General features: G+C 37.5%; 1 pseudogene across 1 annotated transcript in view; it reads right to left on the bottom strand.

The window, feature by feature from the left end:
• The window catches only part of LOC308418953 (RNA exonuclease 4-like), a 70,057-nt pseudogene extending 46,429 nt beyond the window's left edge, over positions 1 to 23,628 (bottom strand). The window contains exons 1-2 of the transcript in view: positions 23,426 to 23,628; positions 23,276 to 23,364 (exon numbers count right to left, since the gene is read on the bottom strand). The product of the transcript in view is annotated as an RNA exonuclease 4-like (transcript). The remainder of the gene's footprint in view (positions 1 to 23,275; positions 23,365 to 23,425) is intronic.
• Positions 23,629 to 25,951: the final 2,323 nt, after the last annotated feature.

Raw genomic sequence — 25,951 nt, 5'->3', positions numbered from 1 at the left:
TTCAGTCTCTCATCTGAATTAAAACTCAACATCCAGATACCATGTAACTCTCTCAGAAAACTTTATTTTTGTATTGGGTTATAAAATGATATAAACTACCTTATAACTTGACTATATCTCTTATTGTTATGGATAGTTTTGTTTATGATTAGGCAGAAAATTACAAATGAACAAATTACAAGACAGTAAACAGCCTAAGAACCCTCTCCATTTTCCTTGACTCATTATTTGAATTGCAGTTATACTTAGGTTATTATTTTAAGAATCATAAAGGTGCCCTTTAGGGAAAACCAACTTTGTAGAAGATGATGTCTAAATGGAGAAGCAGGATTTTTCTGACAGGTGAATGTTCCTGTTCAGTTCTTCAGAGAACTCAGACACCACTGATTTCTACTATAATAGTGGGCTGTCAGGAGACAAGGAAATGGCAAGTTTGTGTTACTCTCAGTTTCTCATAAAAACTGATGGGGCAGCCAATTGGATTCTTCAAGGAAATGTAGAAGGTGGTAGAGTATGAGGCCATGAGACGTGGGATGAAAGACATGGAGTGTCCAGGGCAGGAAGACATGTGCAATCGGAGAAGAGAAATATCCTTGTACTTATCTCCAACCCTCCTCTCTCCCTCACACTAGTTTGGTTTGCCACTTTCCCATGATGTTTCTTAGTCTGTCAAAAGACACTTTGTTTCTAGCAAGAGATAATATTGAGATTTCTCACTTAAAAGGTTCAACCCTTAACCATGTCTAGCCTAACTACAGTGACTTCCTGTATTGCTCTTTCCTCTCTCAGCCCCAACCTTTCAGCTCACAAAGACAATATGATTGTTTTTCTGCCACTTTTCCTTTGGATGTTGAACAATTTCTGAATTTTTCTAGATTCAGATATTTTTCCAATATCCAAGAAAGGACAGACTCTGCAGTGAATGCAATAGTCCACCTGCATTTCCAAAGACTATAAAGTGCTCAATGGGTGATTGTAGACATTCGTAATTTTAAATCCTTCTCTACACCCTGTCCCAGCATGTACTATTCACTCTTTGAATGATGCGGACTTTCTATTTTTGGTGTCCATAAACCTTATAATTTATTTTCAACTTAGTATTTTGTCTCCATGACAAGTTCCTTGATTTACACTCTCATCATACTGTGGAGTTATTTCCACCATATCATTGTTTTAGAAACTTATTTCTTAATATTTTATAACATCATACATTATAGGCTTGGAATGATCCTTTAATCAAAACCAGGGACTTATATAAGACTTTAGTAACATAGGGTTATGTTGAACACAGCTAAGGGCTAAACTGGGTATAATAATTTGTCTATAATCCCAGCAGTTTTGAAGACAGTAGATCAGAAATTTAAGGTCACCTGTGGACACATAGACCAGCTATGGTTACATAAGGCACTATATCAAAACTTAAAAGGCAAAATTTTCCGATTGCTATACCTATCTATCTATCTATCTATCTATCTATCTATCTATCTATCTATCTATCTATCTCTATATCTGTCTATATCATACACACACACACACACACACACACACATCTGTGGCTATAACTTGAATTTTAAATCAAAGTTCTGTTTATCTTGGGCATTGCATCTTAGATTTTGCTAGCTGAAATTCTTGATTATAGTGTTAGAAAACTATAGTTAGATACAAGGTAGTTTCCTTTGAAAGGTACCTGAGCAACCTATGTAATTAAATGAGGCGAAGTCATTTCAATATTTGTTTGTTTTCTTGTTTGTATATTTATTGATTAGAAATGGATTCTTCTATCAGGCAGTACATTCAAAACACAATTTCTATCCCTCCTCTCTTCCAAGCTTCTCCCACCTCCTCTCTTCAGTAGAATCACTCATACTCTGTTTCCTTCTGAGGAAAAAAACAGGCTTCTAAGGGACAACAGACACACAGAAACAAAAATATGCAACAGCAAAAACATATGCAAAGGATCTGGTGCAGTTACATATAGGTTCCATGATGGCTGTTTCAGTTGCTGCTCTTATTTTGCCCAGAGAACGCATTCTTTAGGCAAATTCTAATGGTCCCTTCTTTAGCTCTGTGCCCGCCTCAATTTTCTCTTTTTTGCAAGGAGATAGACTTATATTATATCTCATAGCATTTTCCCATCTGAGTCAAGAAGCAGAAAATACATCTTGATTATGGTTGTTTCTCCTCCCTTTATCACTACCAGCTCCTCCCCTACAACTCCTCTCCTCCAGATCCATTCTTTCTTCATTTCTCTTAAGAAAGAAAAAATAAGAGGAGGCCTCCCAAATATATTCACCAAACAAGACCTAACAAAATATAGTAAGACTAGGCCCAAACATTCGTATCAAGGCTGAATGACAAAACCAAGTAAGAGGAAATGTGTCCCAAGTACAGGCAAAGGAGTAAGAGACACCCCTACTGCTGAGAGTTCCCCAAGAACACCAAGCTATACACCCATGAGGTATGTGCAGAAGAACCATAAAGTATCTGTGTTTGTCCTTTCAGTCCCTGAAAGCCCCTACCATATATGAGTCATAATTCTGTATGCAATTGCAACTTTCAAGTGATAGGTAAGTTCTCTAACTTGACAGATTAGTATTACAGATCTTCCAAACTACTTGGAGAAATACCCCTCCACACACACACACACACACACACACACACACACACACACACACAAGAGAGAGAGAGAGAGAGAGAGAGAGAGACAGAGACAGAGACAGAGACAGAGAGACAGAGAGACAGAGAGATGGAGACAGAAACAGAGACAAATAGATAGACAGAATATAGAGAGGCAGAAAACAGTTATGTTATAGATCAGCTACTATTCTATTAGCTTACAACTTTTTTCTATTATTAAACAATACCAATGCTTTACTCTCTGTATCATTCATAATACTTTATCCAAACTTCTCCCTGTCTTTACAAGGACAAATTTGAGCCCAGTTTCATACTAGAAAATGCTAGGAAAAAAGTCAGACACTCAACTATGAGAAAGCTGCAGTCTTCAAAAAACCATTGTTCAGTAAACCACTGAATACTAGTTGAAGAAGAAAGTCAGTAGCGCACAAAAGACTCACACAATGACTTCACTCTCAGGCCCATACCTCCAGCTCATCCTACCTAATTTTGAGTTATTTGAAACTACATAGAAAATTTTTCTAGATTCTTAACCATACCATAACAGCTAATATTTATTATGTCCATATTTATAGAATTTTATAATACAACTTAGAAATATTTCTGCCTCCAACATCTTAGATTACACATAATTAATTTCATATACTTGATTATGTGGTTTGAATTATAAAGTTTTTTAACTACCTTATCTAGCCCTAATATAGTACTAATTCAAAATAAACATTTGAAATTTATTGAATTAACTAGTGACTGTTAAAATAGATATTTTATACTATTAGAGTATGTGTCAAATTGTCACTGATCCAAATGAGAAGCATGAATAATATCAAAGTTCTATATTGAAGGTGACAATATAACAATAGTAAATTTATATGAACTGCTTTCATCTTATTTAGCAAACTCTTCTCATTTACGGTCCTATCTTCATCTTTGGCCTTCCTGATATTTCATTACTGTATGCTGATACAATTGTGATATTAAAAGTGTTTAAACAAACTTCTCACATATACAAGACTAATGTCCTATTTTAATATGTTTTTTTTTACTTTGAAGTTAACTGTTATTGGTACTCAAATTCTAAAAGATAAATATAATTAACATTGATTATGATCATATTAATTTGTATTTTTATATGAATGTAGATATGCATGAAATCCACATACTGAAGAAGGGTATCTTCTAAAGTACTTTCTTTAAATGAATTTATTTAGGTGCAAATATTATGTCTTCAACTTTCCAAGATTTATTATTTTTTTATGTTTTTTAATTGAACAACATTATTTTAAAAAAACAGAGATAAATGTACAGATTTTAAAGGCAATTTTGCATAAAAGTATATAAATATATTTTTGTCAGTAGTTGATTTTTTAAAAGGTTTGATAGTATGCATTAAAATTTTACTAGTTACAATGAGCATAAAGTACATGTAAAACAAGATGTAGCCTGGAAATAGTCAAAGTTTACTTGGTGTGTAAAGATTAAGCATAAAGACTTTTCTTTTTTCTTTATTTTTTCTCCTCTGTTTTTCTTGAGCTTCATATAGTCTGTGAGTTGTTTATGGGGTGTTCAGAGCTTTCTGGGTTTAGTATCCAATTATCAGTGACTGCATATTATATCTGTTCTTATGTGACTGGGTTACCTCACTCATGATGATGTTTTGTATCCATTCATCTACTGAAGGACATCTGGCTTCTTTCCAGCTTCTGGCTACTATAAATAGGGCTGCTATGAACATTGTAGTGCATATGTCTTTGTTGTATGTTGGAACTTCTGTGGGGTGTATGCCCAGAAGTGAAATAACTGGGTCTTCAGGTAGTCCATTTTTCTAAGGAACCACAAGACTGATTTCCAGAGTGATTGTATTGTTTACAACCCCACCAACAGTGGAGAAGTTTTCCTCTTTCTCTGCAACCTCATCTGCATCTGCTGTCATCTGAATTTATGATCTTACCCATTCTGGTTGGTGTAAGGTGGAATCTCAGAGTTATTTTGATTTGCATTTCCCTGATGACGAAGGATGTCAAGCACTTCCTTAGATGCATCTCAGTCATTTGATATTCCTCAACTGAGAACTTTTTGTTGAGCTCTGTACCCCATTTTTAATAGGGTTGTTTGATTCTCTGGTGTCTAACTTCTTGAGTTCTTTGTATACCTTGAATGTTAGGCCTCTATCTGATGTGGGGTTAGTAAAGATCTTATCCCAATCTGTTGGCTGCCATTTTGTTTTCTTGACAGTGTCCTTAGCCTTACAGAAACTTTGCAATCTCATTAAGTCCCATTTGCCAATCTTTGACCTTAGAGCACGAGCCATTGGTGTTTTGTTCAGGAAATTATCTCATGTGCCTATGTGTTCTAAGGTTTTCCCTACTTTCTCTTCTAATAGTTTCAGTGTAACTGATTTAATGTGGAGATCTTTGATCCACATAGAGCTTTGTACAAGGAGATAAGAATGGGTCTATTTTCATTCTTTTGCATGCTGAGTGCCAGTTAGACCAACACTATTTGTTGAATAGGCTGTCCTTTTTCCATTGAATGTTTACAGCTCCTTTGTCAAAAATCAGGTGACCATATACGTGAGGGCTCATTTCTGTATCTTCTATTATATTCCAATGATCCACTAACTATCTCTGTACCAGTACCATACAATTGTTAACACAATTGCATTGTAATATCGCTTGAGGTCAGGGATGGTGATTCCAGCAGATGTTTTTTTGTTGTTGAGGGTGGGTTTTGCTATTCTAGGTCTTTTGTTATTCCAGATGAAATTGCACATTGTTCTTTTCAACTCTATGAAGAATTGGGTTGGAATTTTGATGGAGATTTCATTGAATCTGCAGATTGCTTTTGGTAAGATGAACATTTTTACAATGTTGTTCCATCTAATCCAGGAGCATGGGAGATCTTCCTCAATTTCCTTCTTCAGAGATTTCAAGTTCTTGTCACACAGGTTCTTCACTTGCTTATTTAGAGTCAGACCAAGATATTTCATATTGTTTGTTACTATTGTGAATGGTATCTTTTCCCTAATTTTTTTCTCTGAATGTTTGTCCTTTGAGTAGGGGAAGGCTACTGATTTGTTTGAGTTAATTTTATTTCCAGCCACTTTGAGGAAATTGTTCATCATCTGTAAAAATTCTCTGGTGGAATTTTTGGGGCCGCTTAAGTACACTATCATGTCATCTGCAAAAAGTGATGTTTTTATTTCTTCCTTTCCAATTTATATCCCTTTGATTTCCTTTTGCTGTCTAATTGTTCTAGCCAAGACTTTCAGTACTATGTTGGATAATAGGTAGGGGGAGAGTGGGCAGCCTTGTCTAGTCCCTGATTTTAGTGGGATTGTTTCAAGTTCCTCAGTATTAAGTTAGATGTTGGCTGTAGGTTTGCTGTATATTGCTTTTATTATGTTTAGTTATGGGCCTTGAATTCCTGTTCTATCAAAGCATTCTAACATGAAGGGGTGTTGAATTTAATCAAATGCTATCTCAGCATCTATTGAGACGATCATGTGTGTGTTTTTTTTTTTTTTTTTGAGGTTGTTTATATGGTGGATTACATTGATGGATTTCCTTATATTAAACCATCACTGCATCCCTGGGATGAAGCCCATTGATCATAGTGAATAATAGTTTTGATCTGTTCTTGGATTCTGTTTGCAAGGATTTTGTTGAGGATTTTTGCCTCAATGTTCATAAGTGAGAATGATCTGAAGTTCTCTTTCCTTGTAGGGTCATTGTGTGGTTTAGGAACAATGGTAATTATGGTCTTGAAAAAGAAGTTAGGTAGTGTTCCATCTCATTATATTATGTGGAAAAGTGTGGAGACTATATATGTCTGATAAAATTCTCCACTGAACCCATGTGGACCTGGGCCTATTTTTTTTTTTTTTTTTTTTTTTGGGAAGGTTTTGATGACTGCTTCTATTTCTTTAGGTGTTATGAAATTATTTAGATGGATTTTGTGGTCCTGGTTTACTTTAGTATCTTATGTCTGTCTAGGAATTTATCCATTTCCTCCAGATTTTCCAGCTTTGTTGAGTATAGGCTTTTGTAGTAGGATCTGATGATTTTTTGATTTCCTCAGTTTTAGTTATTATTTTCACATTTCCATTCTGATTTTGTTAATTTGAATACTCCCTCTTTGCCCTCTAGTTAGTCTGGCTAAGGGTTTATCAATCTTGTTAATTTTCTCAATGAATGAGCTCTTAGTTTGTTGATACTTTGAATGGTTCTTTTTGCTTCTATTTGGTCTATTTCTGCTCTGATTTTAATTATTTCTTGTCCTCTACTCCTCCTGGGTGTATCTGCTTCCTTTTGTTCTAGAGCTTTCAACTGTGCTGCCAAGCTGCTAGTGTATGCTCTCTCCAGTTTCTTTTTGGAAGCACTCAGAACTATGAGTTTTTCTCTCAGTGCTGCTTTCATTGTATCCCATAGGATTGGGTATGTTGTGTTTTCATTTTCATTAAATTCTTGAAAATCATTTACTTTTTCTTTGATCATGCTATCATTTAATAGAGCATTGTTTAGTTTCCATGTGTATAAGACTTTTTTTTGTCTTTGTTGTAATTAAAAACCAGTCTTAGAACATGGTGATCTGACAGGATGCATGGAAGTATTTCAATTTTCTTATATCTATTGAGGCTTGTTTTGTGACTGATTATATGGGCAGTTTTGTAGAGGGTGCTGTGAGGTGCTGAGGAGAATGTGTATTCTTTTGTTTTAGGTTGAAAGGTTCTGTGGATGTCTATTAATTCCAATTGGTTCATAACTTCTGCGAGTTTCACTGTGTCCTTGTTCAGTTTCTATTTTCATGATCTGTCCATTGGTGAGAATGGGTTGTTTTTTTTTTTTTTTTTTTTTTTTTTTTTTTTTTTTTTAACAACCTTTTACTCTGAGATAGTGTCTGTCTTTGTCACTGAGATGAGTTTCCTATATGCATCAAAATGCTGTATTCTGTTAATGTATCCAGTCAGAAAACCTATTTCTTTTTATTGGGGAATGAGTTCATTTAGTTTAACAGATATTAAGTAATAGTCATTGCTGTTTCCTGCTATTTTTGCTTTTAGAGGTAGAATTGTGCCTGCATGTCTTTCTTCTTTTGGTTACCTCGCTTAGGTATTTACTTGTTTTTACTAGGATGTGGTTTCGTTCTTTGTATTGGGTTTTCCACTTATAATTCATTGTAGTGCTGGGTTTGTGGTCAGATATTGTGTAAATTTAGTTTTGTCCTGGAATATCTTGGTCTCTCCATCTATGGTGATTGAGAGATTTGCTGGTTTTAGCAGCTTGGGCTGACACTTGTATTCTCTTAGGGTTTGCATGATGTCTGTCCAGGGTCTTCTAGCTTTCACAGTCTCTGTTGAGAAGTTTGGTGTGATTCTGATTGGTCTGCCTTTATATATTTCATGACCTTTTTCCCTTACTGCTTTTAGTAGTCTTTCTTTGTTTTGAACACTTGGTGTTTTGACTAATATGTGTCAGAAAGAATTTCTTCTCTGGTCCACTCTATTTGGAGTTCTTTAGGCTTCTTTATGCTCATGGTCATCTCATTCTTAAGGGTAGGGATGATTTCTTCTCTGATTTTGTTGAAGATATTTACTGTGCTTCTTACTTGATATTCTTCACCCTTTTCTATTCCTATTATCCTTAAGTGTTGTCTTTTCATTTTGTCATGGATCTCCTGGACATTTTGGATTAGGAGATTTTGGCTTTTGCATCTTCTCTGACTCTTTTGTCTATGTTTTCAATGTTATCTTCTGCCCCTGAGATTCTCTCTTTCATCTCTTTTAGTCTGTTGGAGATGCTTGCATCTGTGACTCTTGATTTCTTTTTTAGGTTTTCTACCTCCAGAGTTGTCTCTTTTTGTGTTTTCTTTATTGCTTCCATTTCCATTTTAAATTTCTTCTTTAATTCCTTTATCTCTTTGGTTCTGTTTTCCTCTAGTTCTTTGATTTCTTTGAGTGTTTTTCATGTTTCCTCTTTAAATGCTTCTATTTCTTTATGCTTTTCCTCCTGTTCTGGTTTAAAGATCACCATCATCATCTTGAGGTATGATTTCACGTCTGAGTCTTCTTTTTGTCGAGCGTTTGGCATTCTGCTGTTTGCTGTGATGGGAGAGCTGGGTTCTGTTGTTGACAAGTTGTCTTGGTTTCCACTGGGTAAGTTTTTTCACTTTCCTCTTGCCATCTTGTTGTCAATGATTGGTTCCCATCTCTCCGGTGTACCTGGCCTGTTTCCCTGGATCTCCCCTGTTTTAGCTGGTAAATAGCTTGAGTGTTTTTTCCACACGATAGGGCCTTCCGGCCAGAAACCTAGTTTCTATGGTAGAGCTCTTGCTCCCCTGAACCAATTGGTGAGCTGTGCTTTCTGTGTGCTCAACCAGACCACTCTGCACCCGGCTACTTGCAGCACAGTCTCACCAGGCCTGAGTCCCTGGATCTCTGCTGTTCCTGATGGCAAATGGCCTGAGCTTCTCATCCGCACGCCAGGGCCTCTAGGTGGAAACTGAGTCCCTACGACAGAGTTCCTGCTCTCCTGAATCAATCGGGAGGCCGTGCTTTCCGCGTGCGAGGTCTAGTCCTCCCTGTGCTCCAGCTACTCGCAGTGCAGTCTCACCAAGCCTGCATCCCTGGATCTGCTGATTTATTCTTTTAAAGGATAAGCTTGGCAAATGAAATGTTCTTAGGATAAAAAGTTGGTCCAGTCAGTAAAGTGTCTGATAAGAAATCACAAGAGCCTGAGCTCAGATCATGAAAAGGCAAGGCAATGTGATTGATGCCTATAGCCCAAGATTTATGAAGACAAGAGAAAAACAAATCCCTAAACCTTAATGTTCTACTAGCCTGGCAAAGAGAATGAGCATCAGATTCCAAAAGATGTGTGATCTCTATCTCTTTAACACACATACAAAAGTAGAAAATGAATGAGGAAAGGCAACTGACTTCAATGATTGTTCTCTATACCCATGTGCACAGTCATTCACAGACATGTATTAGCAAGGATAAATACTTGTGTACATGTTCATGTACAAAAATGCTTATTAACAAGTGCAAATACAATATAGAAATTATAACACTCACACTCACAAAGGTCTGCAAACAATCATTATAAGAAATGTTCATTAACATTAATTTTACAAAATAATTAGCTTTGTTATTACAATCCCTGGTGTGCAAAGAGTTTATGTTGATTTCTTACCCATTTATTAGCTACTGTCATATTTCCTCAAACTTCCTTCTCTGCCCCACATACTTTAAGATATAATTAATATTGGGAAGACTGACCAAATAACATAAAGCGACTTGTCATTAGGAATATTTGGAGTCTCATACATGTTTATGACCTAATAAATAACCATAATAAACTGTTTCCTGATTGATTCATGCTCCTTTGGGCATTTGAAAAAAAAAAGTTCTTTTGTAGATCAGTGTGCCTTTAACCTTACTTTATACCTGTGGATACATTTGAACTTCTGATCATTAAGCCTTATCTCCTGTTTACATGTAAGAGACACTATGCCTGTTTTTATTTTATTTTATTTTATTTTTTGTGTTATGAATCAAATTCAGCATTTTCTTTCTGCTAGATAGAAATTCTGTCAACTGTGTCCCTTCTTCATCTTTGGAATATCACATTGGATTGCTTTTACAGAGGATACACAACACCAGAAATGTATGAATACCACTAAAACCCCTCACCTCCTTACTGGTTCCTGACTTGAAACTTTGAATTTTACATTTTTCTGAGGCTTATGGTAATGGTCTTGTATCTACTTATGTGTTGGTAAGCCTGAGTGCAACTTGTCCTGCTTTTCAAGCCCTCCGAAGCTTATTGGTTGGCTTCTCCAGGATAATTGAATTTGAGAATTGAATTTGTGATTTGTTATAGAAAATGGTAACATCATATGACTATAAATGAGGTCTTGCTAACACATCTCTAGATATCTGGTTAATGTTTTATGGGGAGAAATGATGCAATTGATGATTTATTCTCACATCCAAGCTTTACAAGAATTACACTGTAAAGTAGGCTTCCAATCCATCTGAGAGCAATGTCTGTTCCACAGCAACTCCTGTTCTCTTCACAGGAGCTTATTCAAATCATCTCAGTCTCCAGTAGGAAAGGTCACTGTACCATTGACCACTGGAAAGTACTTAGGAGTTCCATAGTGCAGCTACAGTGTGAAATTTATTATTGTTTGTCTTTTCTTCAGAAAAATAAAGAGGGGGAGTGAGGGAAGGAGAGAAGGAAGGAGAGGGGGGAAGGGAAGAAAGAGAGTCGCTGAAGCACAGAGTGAGTTTATAAAGACTCAAAACAGGTTAGGGTTCTCTGTCTTTCTATCTTTACTGAGGCACTATTGATAAATAAAAAGTACAAATATCTAAGGAATACAACATGAACATGTATCTGTAAACATTGGAAAATGGACTACCATCAAGTTAATCAACCTATCAACCATCTCCCATGCTTGTTATTAATAGGAGAGTCTGTGGTGGTGAGCATGTAGAAATCTATTTTCCACCAAATTTCCATGTATAATACTGGATTGTTACATGTAGCTAGTGTGGATTTTATGTCTTTTAGTCTGACTTACATTTAACTGCTACTCTTCTATAATTCCATAAGTTTAACATTCCAGGTTGCTCACATTGGTAAAGCCTGAAATCAACAGATATGGTGTTTGTGTGTATGTGTGTGTTGTCTCATTTAGCATAAGATTCTCTATGTTCATCCATGCTCTAAAAACTAGTAAGTTCTTTTTTTTTCAGTGATTGGATAAAATTCCACTGCCTATGTACGGGATGCTGTAAACACACACACACACACACACACACACACACACACACAAAACAATTTATTTTCTAATTTCTTAAGGGACACGTTATACTCATGTCTCAATGTGATAATGTTGCAAGGTATATGAGAGTCCAGATACCTCCTTGAGAAAGGCATATACATACATTAGTGGGATATCTGTACCCTTTGGAAGGTGTAGAAGGGGAAATAGTGATGCGGTATGCTTGGGCCAGAGGGCTCAAGAGATCAGAGAAGTGCACACAAGAGACCATTTTTCCCTCCAGCCTTGTGATCTTAGAATGGAAACTCAGGTTGTCAGGCTTTGTAGCAAACACTTTAAATCCTAAGAGAATCTTAGCAACTCAGTGCTTAATGATGCCTCTGTACACTTGTCTGTGGTACTTGTGACTTGTATTTTTACAACTCAAATAAGTATTCTGTTTACTCTACAGACATAATGTCAGTTGTTATCTTCAGGCTGGTAGAAAATTGATGGCTCCAGTCCCAGTCTTGAAAATGGTTGACTCTTTTGCCAAATCTCAACTAGAATTTGACTTATGTCCTCTGGAAATACAGTGAGTCATGGATTTGGTCTTCTAATGCAATGATTCGGTGACTTGTATTTCTAAATACTATGGAGTTATTTTTTAGTTTATACCTTTTTGTAGTAAACAGAAATTTTTTTATTCTCAATTTATATGAGCTAACAAATGAAGGCTTAGTTTATGATTATTTTGCCAATATTTCAAAATAGATTTCAGTGAGTCATAAATCACCAAAAAAGTATATACGCTGAGTTGTTTACTAATTTTTTAAACTTTACTTTTTTTTTCTTTTTTATGAACAACTTTATTTTAAAGAACAAATATAAATGAATAAATTCTAAGCACTTTTGCATAAAAGTATATAAATAGATTTTTATTGAAAAGCTTTATTTTAAGAAAGGAAGATAAATGTACATTTTTTTTTTTTTGCTTTTGTGATTTCGTTGTGCACTTTATTTTTTTTCCTTTTTTTTAAACGACTTTATTTTACAAAACAAAGATAAATGTACAAATTTTAAACATTTTTGCTTAAAATTATACATTTTTGTCAGTACTGTTTTTTCAGACATTGAAATAATTTTTACATAAAACCATGTGAATATATTTTTTTAGTCAGTACTTGATTTTTTTCATGGGCTTGACAGTATGCATTGAAAACCTAATAGTTACAATAAGCGTAGAGTACATGCAAAACAAAACGCAACATGGAAATAGTCAAATTCTTCTTGTTTTGTAAATATATGTATATTTTTTTGTTTTCTTTATTTCTTGGACTTCATACAGTCTGTGAGTTGTTTCTGGGGGAGTGCAAGCCTCTGGGTTTAGCATCCCACTATAAGTGACTGCATATTATGTCTGTTCTTTTGTGACTGGGTTATCTCACTCAGGATGATATTCTCTAGATGCAGCCATTTTCTTAAGAATTTGGTTAAGTCATTGTTTCTGGTGGCTGAGTAGTATTCCATTGTGTATATGTACCACAATTTTTGTATCCATTCATCTTCTGAAGGACATCTGGGTTCCTTCCAACTTCTGGCTATTATAAATAGAGACGCTATGAACATTGTGGTGCATATATCTTTGTTGTGTGTTACAGTGTCTCTGGGGTATATGCCCAGAAGTGGAATAGCTGGGACTTCAGGTAGTACTATATCCAATTTTCTGAGGTATCGACAGACAGATTTCCAGAGTGGTTGTATTAGCTTGCAACCCCACCAACAGTGGAGAAGTGTTCCTCTTTCCCCACAGTCTCGCCAGCATCTGCTGTCATCTAAGTTTTGGATCTTGGCCAATCTGACTGGTGTGAGGTGGAATCTCAGGGTTGTTTTGATTTGCATTTCCCTGATGGCTAAGGATGTCGAGCACTTCCTCAGGTGTTTCTCGGCCATTCTGAGTTCCTCAACTGAAAACGTTTTGTTTATCTCTGTACCCCATTTTTTAAAAGGGTTATTTGATTCTCTGGTGTCTAGCTTTTTGAGTTCCTTGTACACCTTGGATATTAGGCCTCTCTCTGATGGGGTGTTGGGAAAGATCTTTTCCCATTCTGTTGGTTGCCATTTTGTTTTCTTGACAATGTCTTTAGCCTTACAGAAACTTTGCAATCTCATTAAGTCCCATTTGTTAATCTTTGACCTTAGAGCTTGAGCCATTGGTGTTTTGTTCAGGAAATTTTCTCCTGTACCTATGTTCTAAGGTTTTCCCTACTTTCTCATCTAATAGTTTCAGTGTATCTGGTTTAATGTGGAGATTTTGATCCACTTGCACTTGAGCTTTGTACAAGGAGATAAGAACGGGTCTATTTTCATTCTTTTGCATGCTGAGTGCTAGTTGGACCAGCACCATTTGTTGAATAGGCTGTCCTTTTTCCATTGGATGTTTACTGCTCCTTTGTCAAAAATCAGGTGACCATATACATGAGGGTTCATTTCTGGATCTTCTATTCTATTCCATTGATCCACATGCCTATTTCTGTACCAGTACTATGCAGTTTTCAGCACAATTGCCTTGTAATATAGCTTGAGGTCAGGGATAGTGATTCCCGCAGATGTTTTTTTTTTGTTGTTGAGGAAGGATTTTGCTATTCTAGGTCATTAGTTATTCCATATGAAATTGCACATTGATCTTTCCAACTCCATGAAGAACTGGGTTGGAATTTTGATGGGGATTGCATTGAATCTGTAGATTGCTTTTGGTAGGATGGCCATTTTTAAGATGTTGATTTTTCCAATCCATGAGCATGGGAGATCTTTCCATTTTCTGAGATCCTCCTCAATTTATTTCTTTAGAGGTTTGAAGTTCTTGTCATACAGGTCCTTCACTTGCTTAGTTAGATCATACGAAGGTATTTCATAGTTTTTGTAACGATTGTGAAGGGTACATTTTCCCTAATTTCTTTCTCCACATGTTTGTCCTTTGAGTACAGGAAGGCTACTGATTTGTTTGAGTTAATTTTGTATCCAGCCACTTTGCTGAACTTGTTTATCAGCTGTAGGAGTTCTCTTGGAATTTTTGGGGTCACTCAAGTACACTATCATGTCATCGGCAAAGAGTGATGTTTTTATCTCTTCCTTTCCGATTTGTATCCCCTTGATCTCCTTTTGCTGTCTAATTGCTCCAGCCAGGACTTCCAGTACTATGTTGAATAGGTAGGAGGAGACTGGGCAGCCTTGTCGAGTCCCTGATTTTAGTGGGATTGCTTCAAGTTTCTCGCCATTAAGTTTGATGTTGGCTGTTGGTTTGCTGTATATTGCTTTTATTATGTTTAAATATGGGCCTTGGATTCCTGTTCTTTCCAGGACTTTTAACATGAAGGGGTGTTGGATTTTGTCGAATGCTTTCTCAGCGTCTAGTGAGATGACCATGTGATTTTGGTCTTTAAGTTTGTTTATATGGTGGATTACATTGATGGATTTCCTTATGTTAAACCATCCCTGCATCCCAGGGATGAAGCCTACTTGGTCATGATGAATGATGGTTTTGATGTATTCTTGGATTCAGTTTGCAAGGATTTTGTTGAGTATTTTTGCATCAATGTTCATAAGTGAGATTGGTCTGAAGTTCTCTTTCCTTGTATGGTATTAGTGTGGTTTCGGTACGAGGGTTATTGTAGCTTCAAAAAATGAGTTGGGTAATATTCCATCTCATTCTATCTTTTGGAATAGTTTGGCGAGTATTGGTGTTATATCCTCAATAAAATTCTGATAATATTCTGCACTAAACCCATCTGGAGCTGGGCTTTTTTGGTTGGGAGGCTTTTGATGACTTCTTCTATTTCTTTAGGTGTTGTAGGGTAATTTAGATAGTTTACTTGGTCCTGGTTTAACTTTGGGACCTTGTATCTGTCTAGGAATTCATCCATTTCCTCCAGATTTTCCAATTGTGTGGAGTATAAGTTTTTGTAGTAGGATCTGATGATTTCTTGAATTTCCTCAATTTCAGTTGTTATGTCGCCACTTTTTTTTCTGATTTTGTTAATTGGTATACTCTCTCTTTGCCCTCTAGTTAGTTTGGATAGGGGTTTATCAATCTTGTTGATTTTCTCAAAGAACCAACTCTTGGTTTTGTTGATTTTTTCAATGGTTCTTGTTGTTTTTATTTGGTTTATTTCTGCCCTAATTTTGATTATTTCTTGCTGTCTACTCTTTTTAGGTATATCTGCTTCCTTTTGTTCTAGGGCTTTTAGCTGTGCTGTCAGGTTGCTGATGTGAGCTCTCTCCATTTTCTTTTTGGAAGCACTTAGGGCTATGAGTTTTCCTCTCAATACTGCTTTCATTGCATCCCATAGGTTTGGGTATGTTGTGTTTTAGTTTTCGTTGAATTCTAGAAAATCCTTAATTTCTTTCTTTATTTCTTCTTTGACCCTGCTATCTTTTAACAGAACATTGTTTAGTTTCCATGTGTATGTGGGCATTTTGTTGTCTTTGTTGTTGTTAAAGACCAGCCGTAGACCATGGTGATCTGAGAGGATGCATGGGAGTATTTCAATCTTCTCATATCGATGAAGGCTCGTTCTGTGTCCAATTATGTGGTCAATTTTCGAGAAGGTGCCATGGGGTGGTGAGAAGAAGGTGTATTCTTTTACTTTGGGATAGTATGTTCTGTATATATCTATTAATTCTAGTTGGTTCAAAGTCTCTGCTAGTTTTGCAGTGTCCTTGTTCAGTTTCTGTTTTCCTGATCTGTCCATTGGTGAGAGTGGGGTATTAAAGTCTCCCACTATTATTGTGTGGGGTGAAATGTATTATTTGAGCTTTAGTAGGGTTTCTTTTATGAATGTGGGTGATTTTTTATTTGGAGCATATATGTTAATGATTGAGAGTTCCTCCTGACAGATTTTCCCGGTAATGAGTAAAAAGTGTCCTTCCTTATCTTTTTTGATAACTTTTATTTGGAAATTTACTTTATTCAATATTAGAATAGCCACTCCAGCTTGCTTCTTGGAGCTGTTTGCTTGGAAGTTTTTTTCCCACCCTTTTACTCTGAGATAGTGTCTGTCTTTGTCTCTGAGATGAGTTTCCTGTATGCAGCAAAAGGCTGGATTTTGTTTATGTATCCAGTCTCATATTCTATGTCTCTTTATTGGGGAGTTGAGACCATTTATGTTAATAGATATCAAGGAATAGTTGTTTCTGTTTGCTGCTATTATTGTTTTTTTGGATTGAGTTGTGTCTGTGTTTTTTTTCTTCTTTTAGTTTTCTTTTTTAGGAGTTTTCTTGTTCTTACTAGGCTGTATTTTCCCCCATTGTATTGGGTTTTACACCTATAATTCATTGTAGTGCTGGGTTTGTGGTCAGATATTGTGTGAATTTTGATTTGTCTTGAAATATCTTCATCTCTCAATCAATGGTGATTGATAGTTTTACTTGGTGTAGCAGCTTGGGCTGGCACTTGTGCTCTCTTAAGGAGTGCATGATGTCTGTCAGACTCTTCTAGCTTTCATAGTCTCTGTTGAGAAATCGGGTGTGAGTCTGATTGGTCTGCCTCTATATGTTACCTGACCTTTTTCCCTTACTGCTTTTAGTATTCTTTCTTTACTTTGGCCGCTTGTTTTTTTTACTATTATGTGTCGGGAGGTATTTCTTTTCTGGTCCAACCTATTTGGAGTTCTGAAGGCTTCTTTTATGCTCATGGTCATCTCATTCTTGAGGGTAGGGAAGTTTTCTTCTATGATTTTGTTGAAGATATTTACTGTGCCCCTTAGTTGATACTCTTCTCCCTCTTCTATTCCTATTATCCTTAGGTTTGGTCTTCTCATTGTGTCTTGGATTTCCTGGACATTTTGTGTTAGGAGCTTTTTGTTTTTTGCATCTTCTCTAGCTGTTTTGTCTATGTTTGCAATGTTGTCTTCTGCCCCCGAGATTCTCTCTTCGATCTCTTGTAATCTATTGGGCAATGCTTGCTTCTGTGACTCCTGATTTTTTTTTTTTGGTGTTCTGAATCTAGGGTTATCTCTTTTAGTGTTTTCTTTATTGTGTCAATCTCTGTTTTAATTTCCCTCTTCCTTTCCTTTATTTCTTTGGTTCTGTTTTCCTCTCGTTCTTTGAGTTCTTTTAGTGTTTTTCTTGTTTCTTCTTTAAAAGCTTCTGAATCTTTTTGCTTTTCCTCCATTTCTTTTTTAAGTAACTCCATCAGCGTCTTGAGGCATGATTTCAGGTCTGTGTCTTCTTTTTCTGGAGTGTTTGGAGTTCTGATGTTTGCTGTTATGGGAGAGCTGGGCTCTGGTGTTGCTAGATTGTCTTGGTTCCCTTGGGATATACTATTTCTCTTTCCTCTTGCCATTTTGTTGTCAGTGATATGTTCTTACCTTTCCCTTGTATCTGGTCTGTATCCCTGGTTCTCCACTGGTTGAGGTGTCAGATGGGTCAAGCCCTGTTTTATGCCTCAGAGTCGTCGGGTGTGAGCAGAAGTTCCAACGTTCTGTTTCTGTTTGCTGGTTCAGGCACAGTTGCTCAGCCTCTATGAGCCACTGTTCCACCTGGCAGGTAGGCCAGGCTCCGCTCTGTGTTCGGAAGTCACCTCCGAGTGGAAGCAGAAGTTCTAATTTTCTGTTCCCTATCGCAGTTGCTCAGCCTCTATGAGCCGCCGCTCCACCTGGCAGGTAGGCCAGGCTCTGCTCTGCATCCGGATGTTGCCTCCGGGTGGAAAGAGAAGTTCTAATTTTCTGTCCCCAATCGCAGTTGCAGAGCCTCTATGAGCCGCTGCTCTGCCTGGCAGGTAGACCAGGCTCCGCTCTGCATCCGGAAGTTGCCTACGGGTGGAAACAGTAGTTCTGATTTTCTGTTTCCAATCACAGTTGCTCAGCCTCTATGAGCCGCCGTTCCGCCTGGCAGGTAGGCCAGGCTCCACTCTAAATGTACATTTTTTGCATAGAAGTATATGAATACATTTTTTGAGGTTGTAATTAAATATTTGTGGGTACACATACATACACATATGTATATATGTAACAATAATATAGGAAAAGAGGGTATTAGTTTGAAGGGAGGGGAGAAAAACTGGGAGGGGTTGTGGGAAGGAAAGGTGGATATGATACAGTTCTATTTTAATTAAAATATATTCTTTTTTTTTCTTGAAGTTGACTCAGTCTGTGAGTTGTTTCTAGGGTGTTCAGAGCTTTCCGGGTTAGTAACCCATTTTCAGTGACTGAATATAATGTCTGTTCTTTTGTGACTGGGTTATCTCACTCAGGATGATATTCTCTAGATGCATCCATTTTCTTATGAATTTTGTTAAGTAACTGTTTCTGATAGCTGAGTAGTACTCCATTGTGTAAATGTACCACAATTTTTGTATCCATTCATCTACTGAGGGGCATCTGGGTTCTTTCCAGCTTCTGGTTATTATAAATAGAGTTGCAATGAACATTGTGGTGCTTGTGTCTTTGTTGTAAGTTGGAGCATCTCTGGGGTAAACTCCCAGAAGTGGAATAACTGTGTCTTCAGGTAGTACTATGTCCATTATTCTGAGGAACCGCCAGAATGATTTCCAGAGTGGTTGTATCAGTTTACAACCCCACCAACAGTGGAGAAGTGTTCCTCTTTCTCCACAACCTTGACAGTATCTTCTGTCATCTGAGTTTTGGGTCTTGGCCAATCTGATTGGTGTGAGGTGGAATTTCAGGGTTTTTTGATTTGCATTTTCCTGATGGCTAAGGATGTTGAGCATTTCCTTAGATGTTTCTCAACTATTCAGTATTCCACAATTGAGAACTTTTTGTTTAAGTCTGTACTCCATTCATTAATAGGGTTGTTTGATTCTCTGGTGTCTAGCTTTTTGAGTTCTTTGTACACCTTGGATATTAGGCTTCTATCTGATGTGGAGTTAGTAAATATCTTTTCCCACTCTGTTGGCTGCCGTTTTGTTTTCATGATAGTGTCTTTAGCTTTACAGAAACTTCGCAATCTCATTAAGTCCCTTTGTCAATTTTTGACATTAGACCTCTAGCCATTGGTGTTCTGTTCAGGAATTTTTCTCCTGTGCCTATGTGTTCTAAGGTTTTCCCTACTTTCTCATCTAATAGTTTCAGTGTACCTGGTTTAATGTAGAGATGTTTGATCCACTTGCACTTGAGCTTTCTACAAGAAGATAAAAAAGGGTCAATTTACATTCTTCTGTATGCTGAGTGCCAGTTGGACCAACACCATTTGTTGAATAGGCTGGCATTTTTTTTGTTGAATGTTTACAGCTCCTTTGTCAAAGATCAGGTGACCATATATGTGAGGGCTCATTTTTGGATCTTCTATTCTATTCCATTGATACTTGTGCCTATTTCTGTACCAGTACCATGCAGTTTTCAGCACAATTACCTTGTAATATAGCTTGATGTCAGGGATAGTGATTCCCGCAGATATTTTCTTGTTGTTGAGGATGGATTTCACTATTCTAGGTCTTTTGTTATTCCAGATGAAATTGCACATTGCTCTTTCCAACTCCATGAAAAACTGGGTTAGAATTTTGATGGGGATTGCATTGAAACTGTAGATTGCTTTTGGTAAGATGTCCATTTTTAAAATGTTGATCCTTCCAATCCATGAGCATGGGAGATCTTTCTATTTTCTGAGATCTTCCTTGATTTCCTTCTTTAGAGGTTTGAAGTTCTTGTCATATAGGTTCATTTTTATCAGTGCTTGACTCTTTTTTATAAGGTTAGATAGTATGCATTGGTGAGGTTCTAAACTGATACAACCACTCTGGAAATCATTCTGGCGATTCCTCAGAAAATTCAACATAGTATTACCTGAAGATCCATCTATTCCACTTCTGGGCATATACGCCAGAGATACTCCAATATACAACAAAGACACATGCACCACAATATTAATTGCCCCTATATTTATAATAGCCAGAAGCTGGAAAGAACCCAGATGTCCTTCAGTAGATGAATGGATACAAAAATTGTGGTACATTTATTCAATGGAGTTCTACTCAGCTATCAGAAACAATGACTTAACAAAATTCTTAACAAAATTGATGCATTTAGAGAATATCATCCTGAGTGAGATAACCCAGTCACAAAAGAACAGACATAATATGCAGTCACTGATAATGGAATACTAACCCCAGAAAGCTCTGAACTGAACACCCAAGAAACAAGTCACAGACTGTGTAAGGTTCAAGAAAAAAATGAAAAAAAGAATAAAATAGAAAAGGAAAACCATTTTGCTTAATCCTTACACACCACTAAAACTTTGGCTAATTTCAGGTTACATCCTGTTTTATATGTACTTTATGCTCATTGTAACTAGTAACGCCTCAATGCACACTCTCAAACCTTTGAATATATACCTTTTGAGTGAGTAATTAATATAAAGAAAAGTAAGTTGCAAAATAGGGTAATCATTATTTGATATAGAGATGTGGTTGTAAGGGAAGACATGAGTAAGCAAGTCCCATCCCTTAATCCCATCTGTTTATTAGCTATAAGTTTAACAAGACAGACTGTGTGGAGAGCAGCATAAACAGTAGTCTATATTTTCATGTTTTTCTATTCCTTTCAATTCAGTAGAGAAAATTTAAAAAGTGACTTTCAACTACTTTTTCAAAATTTGTAAAATACATTCATTCTACACTCCCTCAGACTCTAAAAAGTTCCTGTGTGCCTTTAATGATGACACAATTACAGAGCTAATCCCTTTTCCTAGAACAAGACAAATGAGCAGAGTAATAAAGACCCAGTGTGGCCATGTATACATAGATCAATGATCCACTGGTTAAGTAGACTCCATTCTGGAGATAGGAAAGTGGAAAGAGACTTAGATAAGAATAATGGGCATCGTTATTTTGGCTTTGGAAGGAAAAGATAAGTCTAGTGGAAAGACATTAAAGCAACTGAGATCAACCTTAAATGTATTGGGGTAAGAAAAAGAAGAAAAGAGTAAAGAAGAAGAGAAAAATAAAGAAGAAGTCATTAATCATCAGGAAAAATAGGGTGGCTGTGTCAATTATCTGAAACATGAAATTTAAATTTTGTCATTATTGTTTAAATGTTATTAAAAAAATGAACAATTTTTTTTTAGGGGTGGGGATTCTCTCCAAGTAGAAGGACAAGATTCATATTGTAGGTTAGTTTCCCTAGCGATGTGTAACTTCTGCTGGTAAAACCAAAGAACTTTCATCTATCACAGAGAGAAATATCCTTGGGGGTTCTTTGAAACACTACAGGACTTTGAAACTCTCCTTTGTGTTTTTAGATCTAATTTTATCCCTAAGCATTAGAGAAAAGCTCCTCAATTAATGAGGTAGTCAGAACTGGCAATGCCTTTTTACTAGTATTGAATTTTCAAGTATAAGATACAGGGAATGAGAAACATGTTACATTTGACAATCAAGTATGTTAAAAACATGAAAATTGCCATATACAGCAGTAGTCTTTAGCGGATGCACCGGATGAATATCTTTATTTATGCTTGCATGCGAACCATAAATGTGTTTGGCTTTGCATACACATGGGGGCCTAGGGCTAAATTTTGGGAGTCTTCCTTGATCAGTTTTCACCTTATATGTTGATGTAGTACATCATATTTTTATTTATAATAGAGGTACTTATTTGGGCTTATTGTTTAAGATAGCAAGTCCATAATCACCAAGTCGGACAAGAAGCTGGCCATTCATGTTTCACTGGCATACCATAATCAGGGGGTAAAGAATCAACTGGAAGTGAGGGGAAGGCTGTAAATTCTCAAAGTTCATTCACTATGATGTACTCCTGCCAGTAAAGCTTCATGTCCTAAAAGTTGTACAACCTTCCTAAACAGAGCTCACAACCAGGGACTAAGTGTTCAAACACACAAGTCTATATAGTGAGATATCATGAGTTAATCCACCATATCTCATACTAAGGGTTTTACTTATCTCAACCATGGCACAGACAAGTGTGTGGTTTCTATATTTCTGATAGGAAAATTGAGTCTCTGAAGTACTAATGTGCTAAAGCAAGTTCATGTTGGCTGGTCAGAACTGATATATCTTTGGAGATTACTGCGTGGGTTGATATTGCATTTAAATTGTCTATGATGGGAGCTCTAAGACTGCAGAAATTTGAAATTTACAAATCAAATGGTTTTGTTATTGTTGTTGTTGTTTTGGTTTGGTTTTGAGAGTCACTGATACATGCTCATTCAAAGTCCTGCTTGGGGACAGGGTGGAAAATTCGAAATAGCTTCAGGGTCTCGAAGTAAAGAGAGACAAACCTCATTCTCCTAGTTTAAATCCCGTTCTTTCTTTTCTTTTACCGTAATTTTCTGTAACTGAATAAAAGCAAGTGGTGAAAGAATTCTTGGCTTTGGGTGTAATGTATGGAAAGTCTATTTCTCTAAACTACTTAAGGCAAGGTGGCTGCCACTCTCAGCTTCAGCCAAATGACTTTCTGCTCTGCTGCCTCTGGCATTAACATACAGACCACAGTATTGTGGGGAGTTTCCTAGGCTTACCCAAACTTTACTGCTAGGAGTTTCAACGGTGTATTGATCCATTTTGATGGTGTCTTCTGATGTGAGCACATGGTGCTGTGTCAACAAACATCTGTGCATTGGATACTACATGTTGCTTCAGACTTTGATGACATCTTGTCTACATTCTTTTTTTAACTTATTCGGGTAATTTTTTTTCCCAGTCACTAATTCCTTCTCATGCCAGTCATATATATATTTAGTGTGAATCCCCTTTTTTTAATTGAACAACTTTATTTTAAAAAACAAAGATAAATGTACAGATTTTAAGCATTTTTGCATAAAAGTGTATGAATACAGTTTTGTCAGTACTTGGTTTTTTTTAAAGGTTTGATAGTGTGCATTAAGTTCTTACTAGTTCCGCGGCACTGCCTGATTGCGCAGACCCCGAGTGTGGCCGCAGCGAAGAGTACAGTGATGACAAGGTGCAGCTGGCCATCAGACCTATGAGATGTTGGACAAACACATTAGGCTTGATGTTGACCTGGCACGCTTCCAGGCTGACCTGAAGGACAGGGTGGAAGGGTGACTTTGAGAGCGCCGGCCCACAGAGCTTGACAACAGGTCGAAGTCAGAAAGAAAAAAGAAGTTCCTGGGCCGAGACAGAAGGACATCAGAAGAGAACACTCCAAAGAAGAAGAAGCATAAAAGCGGGTCTGAGTTTACCGACAGCGTCCTCTCTGAGCACCCATCTGATGTGCTGGACATGCCTATGGGGAGATGATCGGCTGTGACAATCAGGATTGTCCTGTTGAGTGGTTTCACTTTGTCTGCGTGGATCTCACCACAAAGGCCAAAGGAAAGTGGTTTTGTCCACGGTGTGTTCAGGAAAAGAGGAAGAAGTAAAGAAGAGGTTGTTGTGCCAGACCTAAGAGCGAGCTAATATATTTCTTCACTCATGTTGCAAGATGATCTTTCATTTTAAAACTACCTTACTTTGACTGATATTTAATAATTCAGTGGCCAGTTGTAATTCTGGATATTTCCTAAAACAAGAAGCCACTGCACCGTTTGCACAGAACAATCTCATAGGGACTTGCCACAGTGACTTTAGGAACAGGCTCCCCCATCCTACAACCTCCCAGCACTGGGAATGGCCACGCCACTAGTGAGTGGTGTGTGTCAGTTTGAGCTGTAGGCAAAGTGCATGGTGCAGGGTGGATATATTTTAACCTGTAACTGCCACTGCTTTGTGACTAGAGGGTCAGCCGTGAGTGTCCATAGTTTCCAGGACTGTCTGTAGCAGCAAGGAAGCACAGCTGTTGCTCTGGGAGTGAAGTGTGATCAGGCACTGCCCCATGCTGCGCTCTGACCCTGACCGGAGACCAGGGACTCTTGGCCAAAATACCTGTGATGTGTCTGGAAGGGACTGGGGTTGCTTCCCAGGTAGAAGTTCCCTCCGTTGTCTTATCCACCACCCTTTCTTGTGAACTTCCTTCCCTCCCTGGAGATTGAACTTCCATTAGCCTCGGACTGTCAGTTCTCACAACCAGCACTGCCCAACAGCGGACAGCCAGGCAGGCTGAACTTCCAACTCTCTGGGATTCCCAGCTACTTTTTTTTTTTTTTTTTTTTTTTACTGTGAAGATGTAATTATTGTATTAGCATGAAGGTGATGGGTCTGTGTGTCTATGAAGTGAGTCTGTCTTCTGTGAGATGATTGTAGTACTCTGGTATGTTGCATCACACTAGGCCAGGGGACTCTGATTATGTGACATGATTTGTGATTTTGTGTGCCCAATAGCAGTTATGGAATGAAGGTAGGAAACTAGAGTACTCTGTTTAACCACTGCCCACAAAACCAGTGTTGAAATAGTTGGGGGGGATGTATACACAGGGCCTGCTGAGATGCATCCGTGGTGGTTCCTCAAATGTGACAGGATCCTGAGAGCTACCATTGACTTAGAATTCCTCTGGCATGTTCTGCAGTAACTCAGGCTCTGAGAAGAATTAGAGAGCCCAGCTGGTTCCTGGCCTCACCTCACAAAAGGACCTGCAAGACAGAGCTGGGTTATGCAGTCGCTGATATAAGAAGAGGCTGGTTTCTATATAATGACAGGCACATTGTTTTCTTATGATAGCCACAAGCAAAGCAGAAAGAATTTGTCTGTGCCCCATATTGTGTTGTCATGGCCATGTTCCTACTGGACAGAATGTCTTGCGTAGCCTGTCATGGTGAAAGAGGGAGACAGGAGTGGCTTGTGTTTGTGCTACTGAATAAATTGGTCCATGTTGACCTTTCCTGGGAAGCAGGTTCCAGGCAGGTTTGCTGCAGTTGATAAGCTTGTCCCTAGGCTAGGAAGAGGTTTGGGAATGGGGCTGACATTCTTCTTGGGGACCTCTCTCAGGGTCAGACTACATAGATATAACTAATTCTTTAAAGATTGTGAGGGTAAATTACAGGAATCCCCCCCCTTAAAGACTAGACATCATGTATACTAGGCAGGCTTTGAACCCACAATGTAGCTGAGAATAACATTGATCTTTTGATCTTCCTTCACCTCCCAAATGCTGAGGTTATAGCTGTGCACCAAGAGGTCTGGTTTTGCAATGTTAGGGACCAAACCCAGACTTTTTTCTTTCTTTTCTTTCTTTTTTTTTAGTTTGTTTTTTTAAGACAGGCTTTCTCTGTATAGCCCTGGCTGTCCTGGAACTCACTCCATAGACCAGGTTGACCTCAAACTCAGAGATTCTCCTGCCTCTCTGCTTTCCAAGTACTGGGACTAGACGCATGCCCCACCGCTGCCAGCTCCAACCTAGAAGTGTGCATTAGGCAAGCATTCTGCAGGTTAAGTCACACCCCAGCCCTTTCTTTATTTTTACCATTTGTTTGTTTTATGCAGTGCTGGGGTCGGGTTCCTTTTAATCTTACATTTTAGATTATTTGTTTATTTATGGGGAGGAGGAGCTTTATTAGTTATTATTAGGTAAAACTTGCAGTGATCCTGCTGGAGCCTGGAAATGTTGGGATTACCAATGTGTGCCATCACGTCTGGACCACTTTTTACTATTTCTGTAAGTACAGGAAGTT

The sequence above is a fragment of the Micromys minutus genome (genome assembly GCF_963924665.1).
Source record: "Micromys minutus genome assembly, chromosome: 3".
Classification (NCBI taxonomy): domain Eukaryota; kingdom Metazoa; phylum Chordata; class Mammalia; order Rodentia; family Muridae; genus Micromys; species Micromys minutus.
Note: the sequence above shows the minus strand (reverse complement) of the source record. Positions and strands in the feature narration are given on the sequence as shown.